This window comes from Panicum hallii, chromosome 8 (assembly GCF_002211085.1).
Source record: "Panicum hallii strain FIL2 chromosome 8, PHallii_v3.1, whole genome shotgun sequence".
In the NCBI taxonomy this organism is placed as follows: Eukaryota; Viridiplantae; Streptophyta; class Magnoliopsida; order Poales; family Poaceae; genus Panicum; species Panicum hallii.
This window is the reverse complement of record NC_038049.1, coordinates 3,074,542-3,092,529: the sequence shown is the minus strand read 5'-3', so window position 1 is coordinate 3,092,529 and position 17,988 is coordinate 3,074,542. Positions and strand designations below refer to the sequence as shown.

The 17,988-nt window shown below is 42.9% G+C and overlaps 1 pseudogene; it reads left to right on the top strand.

The window, feature by feature from the left end:
* Positions 1-2,863: 2,863 nt before the first annotated feature.
* On the top strand, positions 2,864-5,065 carry LOC112902601 (annotated as a pseudogene).
* Positions 5,066-17,988: the final 12,923 nt, after the last annotated feature.

Sequence of the window (17,988 nt, the reverse complement as noted above, 5' to 3'; positions counted from 1 at the left end):
CTTAGCATACTTCTCACCATATCCATTAAGGTACGGTTACGTCTTTCAGCGACTCCATTTTGCTGAGGCTCGTTCGGTGTAGAGTACTGGGCTACTATTCCATTTTCCTGTAGAAACCTTGCAAAAGGTCCAGGAATTTGGCCATACGGGGTGTGACGACCGTAATACTCACCTCCACGGTCAGATCTTACTATCTTTATTTTAAGATTCTGCTGATTTTCTACTTCAGCCTTAAAAATCTTGAATTTATCTAACGCTTCTGATCTTTCTTTAATTGGATAAATATAGCCATAACGCGAATAATCGTCCGTAAACGTTATGAACGAATCATAACCGTCCACAGACTTTATGGGAAATGGACCACAGATATCTGTGTGCACTATCTCCAAAACCCCTGAACTGCGTTTGGCTCCTTTCTTTATTTTCTTCACGTATTTTCCTTTAACGCAATCGATGCAATGTTCTTCATCTGAAAAATCTAACGGATGGAGAATATTTTCTTTAATTAATCTCTCAATTCTCCCCCTCGAAATATGGCCTAAACGACAGTGCCATAATTTCGCTGAATTTTCGTTGTCGCATCGTTTGCGCTTATGACTTGCGTCGTTAGTCGTGCTTGCAATACTCGTAGTATTGCTAACAGAATGTGCAGTCTCATGCATAGGCAACATATAAAGTTTGTCTTGTCGGATGGCAAGACCAACACACTGACTTTTAAATATAATCTCACATTGTTCTTTGCCAAAATGACACTTATAACCATCATCTGCCAAACATAATACTGAAATTAAATTTCGAGACAAAGAGGGTACATAAAGAACATTATTCAACTGGAGTCTAAAGCCGTTCTCTAATTCTAACGTGAGTTGACAAACTGCTTCAACGTCGGCTCTAACTCCATTGGCGACTTTCAGCCATCTATCCCCTCTTTGTAGCATCGTCTTTGTACTTATACCCTGCAAAGAATTAGCAACATGAACAGTTGCACCTGAGTCAATCCACCAAGTAGATTTAGAATAACTTACGTACAGGGTCTCATCTATAAATGTGATAACATCCTCACCTTTCTTAATTAAATGCCTTAGAAAATCTGGGCACTCTTTCTTGTAGTGTCCTGTCTTGTGACACCACATACATTGATCTTTTTCAATGTGTGGTTGATCTTTCTTTGCACCCTTGCCTGGGTGAGTCGAAGAAGAAGAAGAAGAGGAACCTCGTTTAAACTGAGGTTTCCCTTGTGGCCTCGTGTATTTGTCAGAAGAGTTGTTTCTTTTGTTGTGCCTAACATAGTTGAGCGTGTCACCATGCGAGGCTTTAAGTCTTTCCTCTTCTTGCACACACATCGCGATGAGCTTCTCTAGATCCCATGTCTCTGGGCTGATGTTGTAATTAACAACAAAAGTCTCAAACTCTTTTGGCAGAGAAGCCAGAACCAAATGAACAACGAAAGCATGAGGAAGCTCCATGTCCATAGGTTTGAGCTTGGATGCCATGTTGCTCATCTTTAGTATGTGCTCTCTCACACCACCGCCAGTGTACTTGTCATTTACTAACCTCTGAATTAGAGTTTGGGCATAAGCTTTTGAAGAGCCAACAAATTGACTCTCAACCTTCTTCAAGTACTCAACTGCGGTGGCGCAATCTGGGATTGCTCCCCTGATACTGTCTATAATGGAACTCTTGATGACCATCAAGCACTTCCTGTTGAAAGAGTTCCATTTTGCTCTCTCAAGATCGTACTTCATTTGAACATTTGCATGTTCTCTCTGACGAGCTTGCCAAACAGTAGATGTCTCTTCCGGGTCCCTCACCAGTTCCTCGGGACCAACAGGAAACGGTGAGGTGATGGCTAAGTCGATGTCTGACAGTGCGAGAGCCACTTCTAGCTTTTGTGCCCATATCCCGTAGTTGGAACCATCCAACGGCGGTATAGCATTAATGAAAGTCATTGCATTAGATCCTGAAATTTAAATCAAGAAAAGTGAGAACTGTTTTATAAAATAATAATTGTATATCTCAATTTAACTTTGGTCAATATTAAGACATACAAGTAACTAGCTGCATTAATTCTAAATCACCGTTAGGCAGAATTAGAACAAATGCATGAAAACTTACTGAAAAATTATAATACTGCTATTATCAACGTTGGTCAGAAAATAACAATATTATAACGGAAGAAATAACTTAAAACTGACTCCTTTAATTATAATGTCTCGTTGGTTCTAAAATAATTAAAGGATATAACTTAATTAAATTTGCAGCGGAAAAGATGAAATATGCTTACTTTCAGAAACTTTCTAACTGGCTATCTCTCTATTAAATTTATCACGTTGGTGAAAAATAAATTAAAGACAAAACTATACAAGAAATGTGTAAAAGTTTCTGAGAAAATACTGAATTTTACTGTTCATACGGCCCAAAAACGGCCCAAAGCAGCCCACTGCGGCCCGGCCCAGCGCAGCCAACGTGCGCGCGGGGCGCTTACCCGCGCACCAGGCCGCAACCTGGGCCTGGGCCGGGAAAGCGGCGCCCCGCCTGGGCCGTAAGCGGCCCGCGCGCCCGTCACCCCCCCGTGGCCGTCGGATCAGATCCGACGGCCGTCCGGCCGTTGCGGTCCGATCAAAACCCCCTCCCGGCGAGCGTTGCCCTAACCCTAGCTCATTTCCCTCCGCTCCCCGCAGCCGTTCCTCCTTCCTCCGCGCGACGGCGACCGAGGCGACCGAGGCGACGGCGCCGCCGCGGGCCTCCTCGCCGGCGTGCGCGCTCGCCTGTGCGTGAGCGCGCCGCCGTCGAGTGGGCCCGAGGTGGCTAGCTAGCCCGCGCGCGAGGCACGGTGGGATCCGCGAGCGACGGCGCGCTCGGGATGGCTTGGCCCATCGACGGCGGTGGTGCGCCGGAGCTCCTGGGCCTCGGCGGTGCTGTCCCGTGGAGCAGGTAGCTCCCGGTGGCGAGGTAAGCTTTCTGTTTTTGCTCGATTTGGGGCTAGCGCTAGGGTTAGGGTTAGGGTTAGGGTTGCATGTTTGGGCTCGGGTGCGTGGGTTCTTTCACCCCGAAGGGTTGGAATCGATCTTTCTTACTTGCCTTGCAATTTCTCTCGGGTTAATTTGAAATCCCCTCCTTCTAATTGCTTTTTCTCTCTTACCCGAGGCTAACTACGCTTAGTTAGGCTAACTGATACCATTGTTAGATCCTTGTGATCAACTAAGTGACAATTAGCTCGGGGATTAGCCAATAAGATAGCATTGGTGACTAATCTAGATAGAAACAAAGAGAGAGAGAGAGATAGAGAAGAAGCCGTACCCCCGGTGGACGACCCGGCTTCGCCGTTGTTGGCCATGGCGATGAAGAAGTCGAGCCGGAGTCGAGGACGAGGGTGAGCGGGCGGCGGTGAAGTCGAGCTGAGGCGGCAGTGAAGTCGAGCTGAGGCGGCGGCGTGTGACGCAGAGGCGACGGCGCTTCCCGTCGCTTCAGCGCCCCCCTTTGGATCGGATTGCTAGGGTTTTAGGTGGGCAATGGGCACGGCGGCGAACTTCGTCCTTCGTGCCCCGGCCCCCACCTTACTTTTATATGGCGCTGCGCGACGGGGGCCCACATGCCATCGTCTTGGCTGTGCGCCCCCGATCGGGGCGCGTAACGGACTCCGGATCGGTCGTTGGACCGATCCGGGGTCGAGATCAAGTTAACACGCCCTGCTGGCGCGTCCGCGCCGGGGCGCGCCGCCCATAGAATCGTGCGACTTCGACCTCCATCTCCATCTGGATCTCGACTGGCCGTCGGAGGAGGCCGCCGCCGAGCTGCTCGGCAACGGCTGGATCCGCCACGCGCTGCACCACCGGATCCGGGAGCTCCGGTTCCCGGTCCGCATCACGCCCAGCGGGTTCCTCTTCATGCTGGAGGCCCGGCCCCTCGCCTCCCAGCTCCTCACGAGGCTGGAGCTCGTGGGCGTCCAGGGCAACGCCGCCGTTCTTGATCTCTCCGGATGCCCGGCGCTGGAGCATCTCAAGATGGAGAAATGCCATGTCTGTTCGTCGGAGATACGGTTCCCGGTCGCTGGAGCATCTGAGTATCAAACGCTGCAACTTCCATTCCAACTCCCGCACCGCCATGTCCTTTCCAAGCCTTGTTTCGTTCGAGTTCGTCTCCAACAGTGGAAGGGCTCCCTTGCTCGGAACCATGCCATTGTTGGCTGCTGCAACATTCAGATTCGATCATTTCCATTATGATCGATGCAAGAATGGTCTCTTGTATGATTGTGGAGATGTTGCCTCTGCGGGTTGTTATTACTACTATCGTCCTGATGGTTACGGCTGCGTGTTTCTCCATGGGTTGACGGAAGCTACAGACCTGAACCTGTCAGCTTATCCTGATCTGGTATGATGAATAATTATGTCCAGAAATGAGATGTGGCTAGTAATTGTTGTGTGATGTTGGTTCTGGATTAACTTATTCAGCTTAGCAAACATGAATACTAAACCTTTCTTGTCTGGTAACCCTAGCCTACCAGGATACGATTGTAGCTTGTATTACATTATTTTTTTATCGTATTCAGTATTTGACCTTTTGCCCTTGCCCTTGTTGTAGTATGTTTTCTACAGGGATTTGGACTGGTGCCCAATATTTAGCAAGTTAAAGATTTTGGTTCTTGACAAATGGATTGTACCTGCTGACCTCAGTGCACTGATTTGGTTTCTCCATCATGCACCACTTCTGGAGAAGCTTACCCTTAAAATTTCAGAGGTACACTGTTATTATTTTGTACACATTTTTAGTCTTTATTTTGTTTTGTTTATTTATTGAGTAAATTATTTGTTGGGTTCAGGTATGCAGCAATTCAATTGAAATGGAGGGAAGTTACAAGCCAATGGAACAATCAGTTGCACCTAGCCATCTTCAGATTGTTGAAATCATATGTAATGATGTTGATGGGATAGTGCTCAAAATTCTGAAGGTCTTGAATACCAATGGCGTACCACTAGATAATATCAGAATTAAATGTTCTGGCCATGAGTTATCCGTGAACACACTCTTGGTTCTATTTGTGCGGTTGTCCATATGTATTGTATAAAAGCAAATATTATCCATGATCAAAATGTCTGTTCTCAATATATGCATGGTCATGTCAGTACGTACTACTATTACTTGCATCACTATTCCATGTTTTTCCTTTTTACGTACGCTTTCTAAGTTTGGCCGTTTCGTGTTGAGTTTTCTCTCTATCTTACAGAAACTTAATTATCTATAAAGGCATTTTGTTGTAACACTTAATCACATTATGCAACGTGTAATTTTGAGTCATATACACAGCTAGAAGAACTAGTATACCTACCGAGCAAAAGGCGTGGTTAGTACCAGTCGAACCAACCAGTACCGCCTAGCCGGTACTAAAAGGCGGACCATTTAGTACCGGGCCAAGACACCGACCGGTACTTAGTACCGGGTGGTGTCTTGGCCCGGTACTAAATAGACGCGCCATTTTAGTACCGGGCCAAAACACCACCCAGTTTAGTACCGGGTGATGTTTTAACCCGATAGTAAAATAGCTCCGGGGGCTTTCAAATTTGGACCCGGTACTAAAATGGCTCCTTACTAGTTTAGTACCGGACCAAAATGTGTTCGGTACTAACGTGCGGGACGAAAAGTCAATTTTCTAGTAGTGATACAATTGGTATTCATTATTGGACTGGCATTATCCACAAATCTTTTTTGTGAACAGTCTCCTGCTTCTACTTACCCAAGCATCTATGTTGGCAAGTATTAGCTTGTCGGTGTTTTACCGTCACGCCCATCGAGAGATACCTCTGAGGTGGTGAGTTTGTAGGTAGGGTGTCGCCGAGATCAGGAACTCGAAGGTGCAAAAGAACACAAGGTTTAGACAGGTTCGAGTCGCCGAGAGAGTAATACCCTACGTCGTTTGTGTTGCCTTTGATGATGATTCTCCTCGAAGGGGTTTCTATCCGCTCTTATATAGTCTGGAGGGATAGGTTTACATGGAAGTTCTAGTTGGGTATAAACCCAGAAGTCCTACCTGATTACTTCTCGGGTAGTTTCCTACCGTGTCCGACTAGTTTTACTAATGTACGAGTAATCCTACTACACTACGAGTAGTTACAACAGATGTAGGGCGTGGGCTATGTCCCATCCCGTATGCTAGGAGAAGTATGCCACGTGTAAAGTCTCATGTGCCCGGGTCTGACATAACCTGTATGCCACCCATTGTGATTGATTTTGCTGCCATCGGTTCCTGCTCGTATAAAATAAACATGTGAATATTCATGAGTGAAGCTATGCTTCTTCCGTGTCTTCAGTATGCTTCCTGTCTTTAACTTTTACTTAGATCTCATATATGTGTATTGCTGTCTCTTATACTTAGCTTCAGTTCTAATACTAAATCCATTGCTCGTATACTTAGCTTCTGTTTTAATGCTAAATCCATTGCTCGCTATATTTTTTTTTCATGGATTCTCTTACTTAGAAATTGTACTTATATAGTAGTATGTAGCCATGCATCATTTATCATCACATATATTTTTTTGTAACATCCATATCAAATTTTGTGGCATTTAATCCGTGCTGGATGAAGAGTGGTTCTTACTATTTTTTGAAAAACCAGTGGTTCTTATTATTAGAGGGAATTTTCCGTATATATGAATGCTTCCTATTTCAACAAAATTTCTGATTTATCTCTGCGAAATTTCATGTGAGTTAACTGTGTTTTATTTCCAAACTTTTTTCACAGATTATACTTTTGTGTGCACTGGTATCAACTTAAAGTAGAGGTGAGAAGCTCGATGTTACTGATGACTCCAGTAGATCATTTAAAGGTAAAAGGAACATTATTTATGCAGCTGTCTTTTGGGTGTAGTAGCCTCATGTCATGTTATTATTCCAGTGTAGTTTAGCTTGTCTTCACAACTTACATCCATCGTGATGTCGTTGATGCCCTTTCAATATGGCATTCATTTTGTAAGACATCGCTTAGTATCGGTGCTGCCCTCCTGCACCGTACATTTATACCACTCAAATTTTTTTTTAAAAAACGATGCTGCTCTGCACTTTATTATACTAACCCAAGATGCAACGTAGCATGAAGTGTTTTACCATGCTCTCCGTTTCACTATTAATTAGTCTAATACCTCTCCGTTTCCTCTTTTTTGGCATACAGCAACCAGATATGAAGACCTGCAACAATGTGGACATTGATGCATGGGATAGATTCTCTGTTACGAAGCCCCACCACCATTGATAATAAGAGAGCCATCTTCGCTTTGGACTCGAGCCATCTTCTTCATCCGTTATTGTAACCCCACCACCCTCTTCACTGTGGCATACTGGCATTGTATCAAGCTGGAAAAGGAGAGTTGGGAAGTCGCTTCTGTATGTGTCCTAATGGGAGTACGTAGGAAGTCTTTTATGTACTAAGGTCGAGATAATGGTGGTTTTGTTTTCTTTTCTGTGATGGCTGCACACAGGTGTGTTAACTTAACAAAAACTTCCAACATATTTATTGCTTAATTATGCACACACTAGTCATCAACTGGGAATAACTCTTTCTAGTTCAAGATATATGATAGGTGGTGTCTATAACATCTTCTATGCATGCATCCTATATATGATTACTTATATGAGAAGTGAATGTTCAGAAGATAAAGGGCCAGCACCTAGCGATTTAGTGCCTTGACCATCCGCATAATATATATATATATATATATATATATATATATATATATATAAAGTTTTATCTATACTCGCTTGTAGCTACTCTCACTATCAGTATACCACTAAGATACTTCAAAAGGATATGTACGAAAAATTTCAAAAGCATCCCTATTTTTTAAATATATCATGATTATATACCAGTACTAGTATGTAAAAATGAGTATATCCATATACTCCATGTATGGTTATATACTTAAAATATATACCATCATAAATGGTCTAGCATGATCACATACACCTCGTATATACCTTTCGTTGGGTCAGATACGCTCTACATCATGATTACACACATGTAGGAGTAGCTACAAGTACTACACGAGCGCGTGTAGAATGGATTTTTCCCATATATATATATATATGTATGACTGCAGATATTTCTGTCAATTCGTTGAAACTTGTAACACAAACTGCTAGAAACTAACTCACGTGTTCATTACAGATATTCCTTAATTCAGTCTACCATACAGAAAGGTGAACAGTTGTCCATTCGTCCCTAGAGGACGGACAGGATCTCCATACTAAGTAATAAACTATATGAACAGCTAAATTAACATAGTAACTCTACTTTCTGCCGTTGTACATTGCTGCATGCGTATATGTTGGCGGGGAGATTAGCTTGTGCGTCAACTTCAAGAACGCAGTTGGGTTGGAAGGGACCGAGGCAGCCCGTAAGTGGCTGGCGGCGGAACTTCACGGCGGTGCGGCTCCGGCGAGCGCGGAGATGCGCGGCGCTGGGCGGAAATGGAGGGAGAAGGGGTGGGGAAGCCTCCTCTGCCTACCAGGAAGCCAGCGGGAACGACGGTGCGGCCGGAGGAGCACCCGAGCGGCAGATCGACGGTTGCGGCTGGCGAGCTCGGGTGGCGGTCGGCGCACGTGATTGCACATCACGCGGGCAAGGAAGGCGGCGCGTGCGGTAGGGTAGAGGTGGGGGGTGGGGTCCGCGGCAGAAGGGTAAAAGGGGTGAAGTGAAGCCAAAATCAGGCCGGCGTTGGCAATGCGGGCTCGAGGCGGGCTCGGTGTCCGGGTCAGGCCCGACTCGGTCTGTCCAAAGGAGAGGGATGACGAGCAGGTCCCGCTTGCCAGTGAGGGGGTGAGGAGGGAAAGGGAGGGAGAAGGAGGCACCAAAAGAAAAGGAAAAAAGAAAGAGGGAGACGAAAGGAAAAGTCTCGCCGGAAAAGAGGAGGGGAAGCTGGGCCGGCGGGGGAGAGGGTGTCCGGCGGCCCAGTTAAAGAAAGAAAAGGAAGAAAAGAAAGAAAAGAGAAAAACAAATAAGAAAAAGGGATTTCTATGCCAAAAAATGAAATAAAATTATATAAAATATAATTTAATCCGGAAAAAATCGGGAAAAATTCTGAGAACAGTTAGAGCTCAACCACAATCATAAAATAATATAATATGTACCAGCATGAATGCAACAAATCAATTTGGAGCCTATGATGGGTTTTTAAATATTGCCAAGTTGAACTTTTAAACCTTGAAAATTATAGAACTGAGCTAGATACTTCTAAGGGTGAAATTTAGGATGTCACACATAGTGAAGCTATATATCCTTAGATACTAGCTATAGCAAATATTTCAGCTATGTAGGTGTGTAGCTCATATCTCACTCACATACATAGCAATCACATGTTGCTTTACATTTAGGTCCAAAACAGTTTTTGCTAAACTATGTAGAGTTGATGAATTGCTAGGATGTTGGTTGTGTGTATTGCTGGGGGGTGTTTATGGTAGTCTTGTACTAAGGTAGAGATGATAGTAGGCTAGTAGCTTCATTTCATTTCTAGGAGTACGTGCACTGGAGTGTGTAATTAGCAGAGAGCTCTCCCACCTACTTGTTGCTTATGCATTTATTCTAAGGTGGCGCCTATAAGATCTTTTTTATCAGCACTTTATATATGACGAATAGTAATTGTTAGTGCAATAATGTGTACATCCATTCAAGCAACTATGTAGAATTATATCATGCCTACATACAATTACTTGATTGAACTCTTTTCAGCATTAATGGTTACAAACTTTCATGTGTCCTTTGTTTAGGTTCCATTATTACCGAACCACAGAGATCAATACTAAGCGAGGGAGATATTGGATATGTGATTCGATGAGTAGATATAAATTGTCACAATATCAACCTATGAAAATTTTCTCCACTGCAGACACTCCCTCTATACAATGCTTCTTTTTCACTATGACGCACCCAACAGTCACAAACAAATGAAGGATTAGTGTCACACCCTAAAATATTTAATTTTAGTATGTGAATATCTTTAAGAATGTGTTCATCCATCTTTAGGGTTTTTTGAGAATTTTTCAGATTTTTCTGGCAATTATTCTCTTTTCCCCAGAGCTAAATCCATTTATTGGAAGTTCTAAAAATCTTTTTCTTAAATTCTAAGTATTTTATTTGGGTTCCTCGTGTCCCAAATTACCTCCCGAGTTTTCCTTGGAATTTTTGGGATTCTTCTCGATATATTTTTCGTGGTTTAAAAAATTAATCTGAACTTTTCTAGATTTATTTTAAGCCTGAAAATATGTTCTAGAAATTGAATTCATTTTTTTTCATCTTGAGCTAGATTCAACTCGTTTTGGGTTTATTCCGCCTAAAATCCTAGAATCATGCCGCGTGCAAGCTTGAGCTTGACCACCGCCATAATCTCGTCATCTGTCGCGTTTTGACGATAAAAAGTAAATCAAAAGATGATAAAAAGTAAATCAAAAGCTTCTCCTTGAGGTACCGAAGAGAAAACTCATATTTTCGCCTTTTGCCTTTCCTTTCTGAAGCTTAATAGTTCATCAAAGCTACCTAACCGACACTCGATCACCTTCCTTCACCAAGTTGGAGTTATCCAGAAGCGTTTCCGCTTCCCCTTTCTTTCTTTCTTTATCTCCTCGTAATCAGACCGAGCCGTTTGTTTGTTGTCCATCCTTTTAACTCTGTCTTCTTCGAATCTCTAAGATGCCCCATCGAGTTTCTCGTTCTTTAATCTCTCCCCCGATCAAATCACGCTCGAAATGGAATCGTATCTCGATTTTGGTGGTTTTTGACGATACTTCGTAGTTGTCAACGTCAACATCGGTGACCAACACCATCGCTCTAAAAGATTAGACTCAACCCAACCTCCCTGCAGCTCACGCCCACCCCTGCTGCATCATCACTCGCACCTCCTATCGTTTGTCCACCAGGGCCTTGCGTGCCCTGCTGCCCATGCCCTCTCTGCATCGCCACACTCCCGCTCGACCCGGCCTATGCCGCAAGACCCGAACTGAGTCCGGTCGTGCGAGGCAGGAACTCGACGCAGTCGCCAGGGGCCTTGGGGTGTGCACCACACCGACCTAGGGTTGCATCCCCTATAAAGTGCGAGCGTCCGAGCCCCCATGTCCCTGCTGCGCCTCCTCCCCCTAAGCGCTCGAACCCCAGGCCTCCCCTTCGCTGCAAGAGCAGCCCTGCATCACCCAGCCTAGCGCCTCCCTACCTATCGCGCAGCGCCGCGTCCTCCACCCATCGCCCCTACAGCGCAGCCGCAACATGCCTCTCCAGCGGGCGCCCAGGCTTCCCCATCCCCCTGCCACTCGTGACACCATCTACTCACGCCCCCTCCTGCTCGCGAGGCACTGGGAGCGCCGCCGCCCCTAGACCCCCTGCTGCCAACTGCCCATGTGCCTGCCCCTGCAGCCGCGCCCTCCTGCACGCCTCTCTTGCACAGCACCGCTGATGCCCAGGAGCAAACCAGCACCGCTGCCACGGAGCAGTGCACCGTCGCCTCTTCCCGGCGAGATTCCCGCCGCCACGGTGCCTCCCCGCCATGGGTAAGCGGTAAAACGGAACCCCCTCCATCTCCTCTTTCTTTTGCCCCGCTCCCCGCGCTCTCCCGTGCCCAGAATCGCCGGGAATCCGGCCAACATTGCCACCGTCGGCCATGTCGAGGAACACTCTGAGCTTTTGCTTTTAGACCCCCAGCGAATCATGTAATTTTCATGTCGTTTCTTGTGTCTTGCAAAATCTGCAGAAAACCCCCTTAAGTTTAGATCTGTTCAACCCTAACCCAGCCCTGACGTTTTACATATCTAACCCTGAACTTTAATTTATTCGTGAGCACTGTTTCTGTGTCTTGCAAATCTTTGCTTCTAGCCCTCTAGATCTATAGTTAATCGTGACTAGGTCCCTGCAACCTTGTTTCTTCCACACTTTGCGCGTTTTAGATCTGTTTCGACTCGTTCTTGTTGCGTTAGTCTTGTTTTAGCGTAAACTATCATTTAGTAGTGTTGTTGTACCGTAGTTCCTATTTTAAAATTAAATATAAATTTGAATTGATTAATATGCTCTCATCTAATTTTTCCAATTAAAATCTAGTTAAGTCTTTACTCCGATTTTTATAATTAATATAACTTGATTAATACCAACATAATTGTGTTTCATTTATAACCTGTTTAGTTTAACTCGAATCATAAAGTTATGCGTATAGATGCTCTGACAAGTTCTTTTCTAATTAATTATTTAATTAGTGTAATTTGTACATAGACAATTATAAATAAAATTTGACTAAGTTGTACCTCGTCTTTATAATTGCAAATATAATATGAGTTAATTATAATATAGATATTCTCTTTTGAATATATTTTACATTAGTTTTCTAAATTAAAATAAATGAATCTTATATTTTATTGGTTCTCTTTTATAATATAAACTTTCCGATAGCTGTTTCTTTTCAACCGTAGGTCTGTTTTCCGCATTTCTTGTGTTCTCGTGACCGTAGCAACGAGTCCTATCCTTTTGTACACTATTTTAAAGCTTTTCTTTTATTTGGTGTATTTGTTCTTAGTTATTCTTGTTTGATTGTTTGCTTATATGCTTGGGCCTGATGCTTGTGTGACGTTAGAAGGAGCGCGATCGAAGAATTTTGAAGATTAAGAGTTTCAAGAATAAGAGTTGAAGATCCTGAGCAGCTATTATTTGGAAGAAAGACAAGTGTTCATTGATCATAAGTGTTCCTTGATCATGCTTTTATCCTAATAATCATAATAAATATAACTTTCTTTTATGCATGCATGTATTTTAATTTTAATGGATCCTAATTAAGGATATGCCTAGTCTTTATCATCATTTCTTATCAACTTGGGTTTTATCTTCTTGTTGGATAGTTTCTGCTTAGTTGCTATAACTGGTTCCGGATTGGGAATGTCAATAACCATGATGATAACAATGACAATGCTATACGTGCGTTGCTTTATGTTCTTCAATAATTTGTGTTGTTAATCACAAGATCATATCTGTTTAATCGAAATATGGAGAACCACTTAGAAAAATAGTGCAACCACAATACTATGTGGCTGTGGTCTTGGCTAATTAATTAGAAACTCTGGCTTGTGACAGTCTTATCAAAAGGGCGAGAGGGGAGTGCATTGATGGGGTATAGCTCGGTCCTCTTGAGGCTTAGATATAATCCTGGTTAAGTCGTCTTCCTCATTAGGGAGGGTTATGACCACTGCGGCCTGAAACCTTAGTGGATTGTCATAAGTTAGAGAATCTTTGTAAAGGTCTCGTAGTGAATCCCTAGCCACTCACCTTAGAAGTGTTTAAGAGGCTCGTGACCTCAGGCGTCATGGGAGACACGAATTGTGGGTAAAGTGTACAACATCTGTAGAGTGAAAACTGATATATCAGCTATGCTCAAGGTTAAGAGCGGTTTGGACCCTCACATGATTAATGAAGTTGAAGATGAATTAAATCGTGGACCATGTTTATGGTTATGGTTATATTTTTGTTATATCTGTTCTAATGTGGGTTTTGGTATATACTTATACCTTAGTAATCACGTGCTAATAAAATTTGACCAACTAAAATTGCTTATCGCAGTAATCCAGTCAGTCTTTCCTTAATTTTGGCCTTCATGTCATATAATTCCCAACACTTGTTGAGTACCAACCATAAGTATACTTACGTTTGTTATAATTGCTGCTCCGAAGAGAAAGTTGATGTGAAGTCTTTTGAAGATGATGCTGAGTTCTAGGCCTACGCAACACCCGGTCGATTGTCCGTGAAGTTTGGAGTCTTCATTTACAGGTTAAGCTGTATAGCTCTAATAATCTTTATAGTCTTTTAGTTCTCTTTTTGTGATACTGTTGCTGATTATTCACTGATGAAGTCACTATATGTATGAAACTTGATCCCGGCATACATACAGTTACGCATTCGGTTTTGTCCTTAAAACCGGGTGTGACAATTAGATGGATAACAAGAGGAAACAACTAGAGTCAGGTTATATTTTCCTTCAAAAAAGAAGTTAGTTATATTATTATCTCATGGGAATAGAAGGCCAATGGGAAGCAGCTAGCAAATATTTAATATGGTATTTTGCCCCATTGAGAGAATGAGTGATGATGACTGGGAGAAGAAGAGCTACCTAGATGCAGCAATGGATGGCCCGAGAAGGGGTTCAAGGTCATGCTAGGATGCGGGACAGTATATCATGTGTGCCCATTCGTTAGAGTTCTAACCGGCCAGATGCGAAATATGTAAACCAAATCCTAGCCCTGACTATGTACGCCACAAAGCTACTAGTCCACCTTGGTTTTGTTCTAAGACGGCAATGGAAGGAGTGTTGACCCTTCTACCATTTAATGATGTCTTTACAATGGGTTGATGCAGCAGTCAGCATACATTGATTTTTAATAGAATCACTTTGGGAAGTTGGAAAAAGTTAAAAAAGGAAAAGGCTTATATCACAACTGGGTATTTGGCTCTACTAACTACACATGAAGTTTTCCCTTCTCCTTGTTTCGTCCTTTTCTTCCTAATTAGCACTCATGGAGGAAAGGAAACCAAATTTCTAGTTACAATCAATTTATATTGTATTTATAGTTAAGTTACAATATATTTACTGTGTTTTTTTGGTTTGATGTATAAGTTAATTGGTTGTAACTAAAAATTTGGGTTGAAGTCCCTGAATTTTCTTATAGGACGAAGTAACATGCCTGGAACAAAATTCGGGTGTAGCTAGTTGAAGTCAATACCCAGGTATGTGTCCATTCTTCTATCTTTAGTCTCGCTATTTGTATGTCAGTTTTCCTCTTCTGCTGACAACCTCCTGTCACTTGTAAATGTTTGCAGCTACCAAATTTCCAATATTTTTGCCGTATATAATGTTTCTTCCTCGCGCATTGCACACCAAACAGTAGAGGAAGAGCTTAGCAAGAGTGCGAAGAGAGAGGGATCAGTGGCTAGAGAAACTTGCGGTCGTCACTTGCATGGGAATAGGAGGCAAATGGGAATCAGGGCATAGAAGGGACCATCGTTGTGCTACCTTGTCGTCCAGGGGATCAGGGTACCTGGACTTCCCTCGCGTTCAGTTGGGCTCCCATCCACCATAAGCAGCATGCCACAGCTCACCTCCCTCACCTGCATTCACAGCATCCCAGACTACAGCTACTTCAAGGTGAAAGCACTTGAGGTGAATGAGCCGGACGTGAGGCAGATGCCGAAAACGCTCTCACCGGCACATGAATCATGGAATGTATGGTACCTTAACACTTTGATCTATTTTTGATTGATTTTATATACTTGCCTATTGAACATGTGTTTCTATCATTTGATACCTATCTGTTTCCTCTTTTTTCGGCATACAGCAACCAGATATGAAGACCAGCAAACAAGGTGGACATAGATGGGATTGTTACGAAGCCCCACCACCATTGATAATACGAGATCCATCTTCTCTACTTGCTTTGGACTCGAGCCATCTTCTTCATCCCTTGTAACCCCACCACCCTCTTCACTGTGGAATTGTATCAAGCTGGAAAATAGGAGATGTAAGGGCTAGAGAGTTGGTGGAAGTTGCTTCTGTGTCCTAATGGGAGTATGTAGGAAGTCTTTTATGTACTAAGGTCGAGATAATGGTGGTTTTATTTTCTTTTTTGTAATGGCTGCACACATGCATGTTAATTATTAATAGAAACTTCCAACATATTTATTGCTTATGCACACACTAGTCATCAATTGGGAATAACTCTTCCTAGTTCAAGATATATGCTAGTTGGTGTCCATAACATCTTCCATGCATGCATCCTATATATGATTACTTAGATGAGAAGTGAATGTTCAGAAGATAAAGGGCTGGCACCTAGCGATTTAGTGCTGTGACCATCAGCATAATATATGTATAAATATGACCGCAGATATTTCTGTCAATTCGTTGAAACTTGTGACACAAACTGCTAGAAACCAACTCACGTGTTCATTACAGATATTCCTTAAGTCTACCATATACACAAAGGTGAACGGTTGTCCATTCGTCCCCAGAGGACGGACAGGATCTCCAAACTATAGTAATAAACTATATGAGCAGCTAAATTAACATAGTAACTCTACTTTCTGTCATTATACATTGCTGTGTATGTAGTTGGCGGGGAGATTAGCTTGTGCGTCAAAACTTCAAGAGCGTAGTACTGCAGTATAGAGAAATGGCATTAGAGATGTGGTACACAGGAATGGGTAATGCACATCAAATATTAGTGCCTAGCTACGTAATCAACATTACTAATGGCATCAATTTGCTCGGTGCCTCTAACATTAGTTTCAACTTTTTCACCATGGTGCACCAAACATGAGATAATAACATTGTGGTATCCCAAGTTCACACAATAGTTCTAATAACAATGTAGGCAATAGAAGAAAATCATAGTAGGATGACCGTAGAGCTTGAAAAAAAGCTATCAGCTAAGGAGATACTGAATATAAATTTATGACTGAGTCATGGTATTATTAATAGAGGTACTGCATAAGTAAGAAGTATAAGTGGTTGGAGCGTTGAAAAAAGAGCAAATATGGCGTGAACCTGATTTTCTCATATTTCAAGATTACAAAAAGTGTTTTCTGGTTTCCTAGTGAAGTTGTGGATTTCAAAATTTACTTGGAATGTTTTGGCATATGGTATATATGCATGTAGGATAGTGAAGCTACATATCCTTAGCTACTAGCTATAGCAAATATTTCATCTATATAGGTGTGTAGCTCATATCTCACTCACATATATAGCAATCACATGTTGCTTTACATTTAGGGCCAAAACAGTTTTTGCACGCTATGTGGCAGCTGTAGTGAGCTATTTAGAACCTTGATGTTAACGTATAGGACACCTGTGTAATGGAAAGGATGTAAGTGCAAATAATATTATGTGCTCCTACCAGTAAAGTTATACTGTCAATGGCATTGATCTGGCACCCATATAATACTTCTTTCCCACCATAGCATGCCAGTCCAAGTACATCAACTTAGCATAAGGAGATAGAGAGCGAATGACTAAAGTTTCTATTGCCTGATAGGCATGAGCGGCAGGAGGGAAGAAGCTACTAGCTAGGTGAAATGGTGAATTTCCAATATGTTGCCTATCAATCTCGCCAAGTTTTCTGAAAGTGCTAGTCATATCACACACTTGTTGCATCCGCTTCTCCTTCAGTTCTTACTGCTGTCTGAATGGATGCACTAGGTGGAGGCTTGGAACATCAAGATCGTGTGGGACTGAATTTCAAGAACATTGAGATGGAAGCGACGAGCTACATGGAGTAGGAAAAGAAAGAAGAGACAAATTATGATCAAGGTGGGGCCTGTGTTCCAACATGGAAAGAGAGGGTCGGACCTTCCACAAGGGCTTGTAGATAAGAAAACTCCAAATTCCATTTAAATGGAAGGGGGGAATCCAAACTTAACTTGTATTTGTTACTAAACATTCATGACAGAACCTATGTGTATACAACCTTTGTTTCTTGAATGGAATCTTGAGGAAAAGGCTTAATTTGTTGACCTCCCTCCTCACTTTGCAACAGTGAGACATAGAATAGTGAAAATAAATATCTTGTCTGCGGTTAATGCTAATGGTCATCCTTTGAATGAGTCAACACAATGAATTATGTGATTTGAAGAGAGGAAGTCTAGCTTCTCTGCATGTATCATGTTATGGCATGGTGAAGAGGTGACTATGTGAATACCAACGCGGCACTTCATCAACTTCATTCCTTGACTATGTATCAAAGCTTTGACACCGGGTGATAACGGCCTTAGGCACCCGTTTTCCGACCGTAGTGACCGAGACTAAATGTCCCAATCTTTAACACCGGGTAAAATACCGGTATTGAAGCCCTACTTTAAGGGTGAAAACATCACCCATTCAAACCCGGGAGGAGGCCCGCACACGCGCAGTCACAAAATTTGGTGTGAGGATTTGAACTTAGAACCTCTTACCTCGCTCAATCCATCCTTACCATCTCACCTACACAACA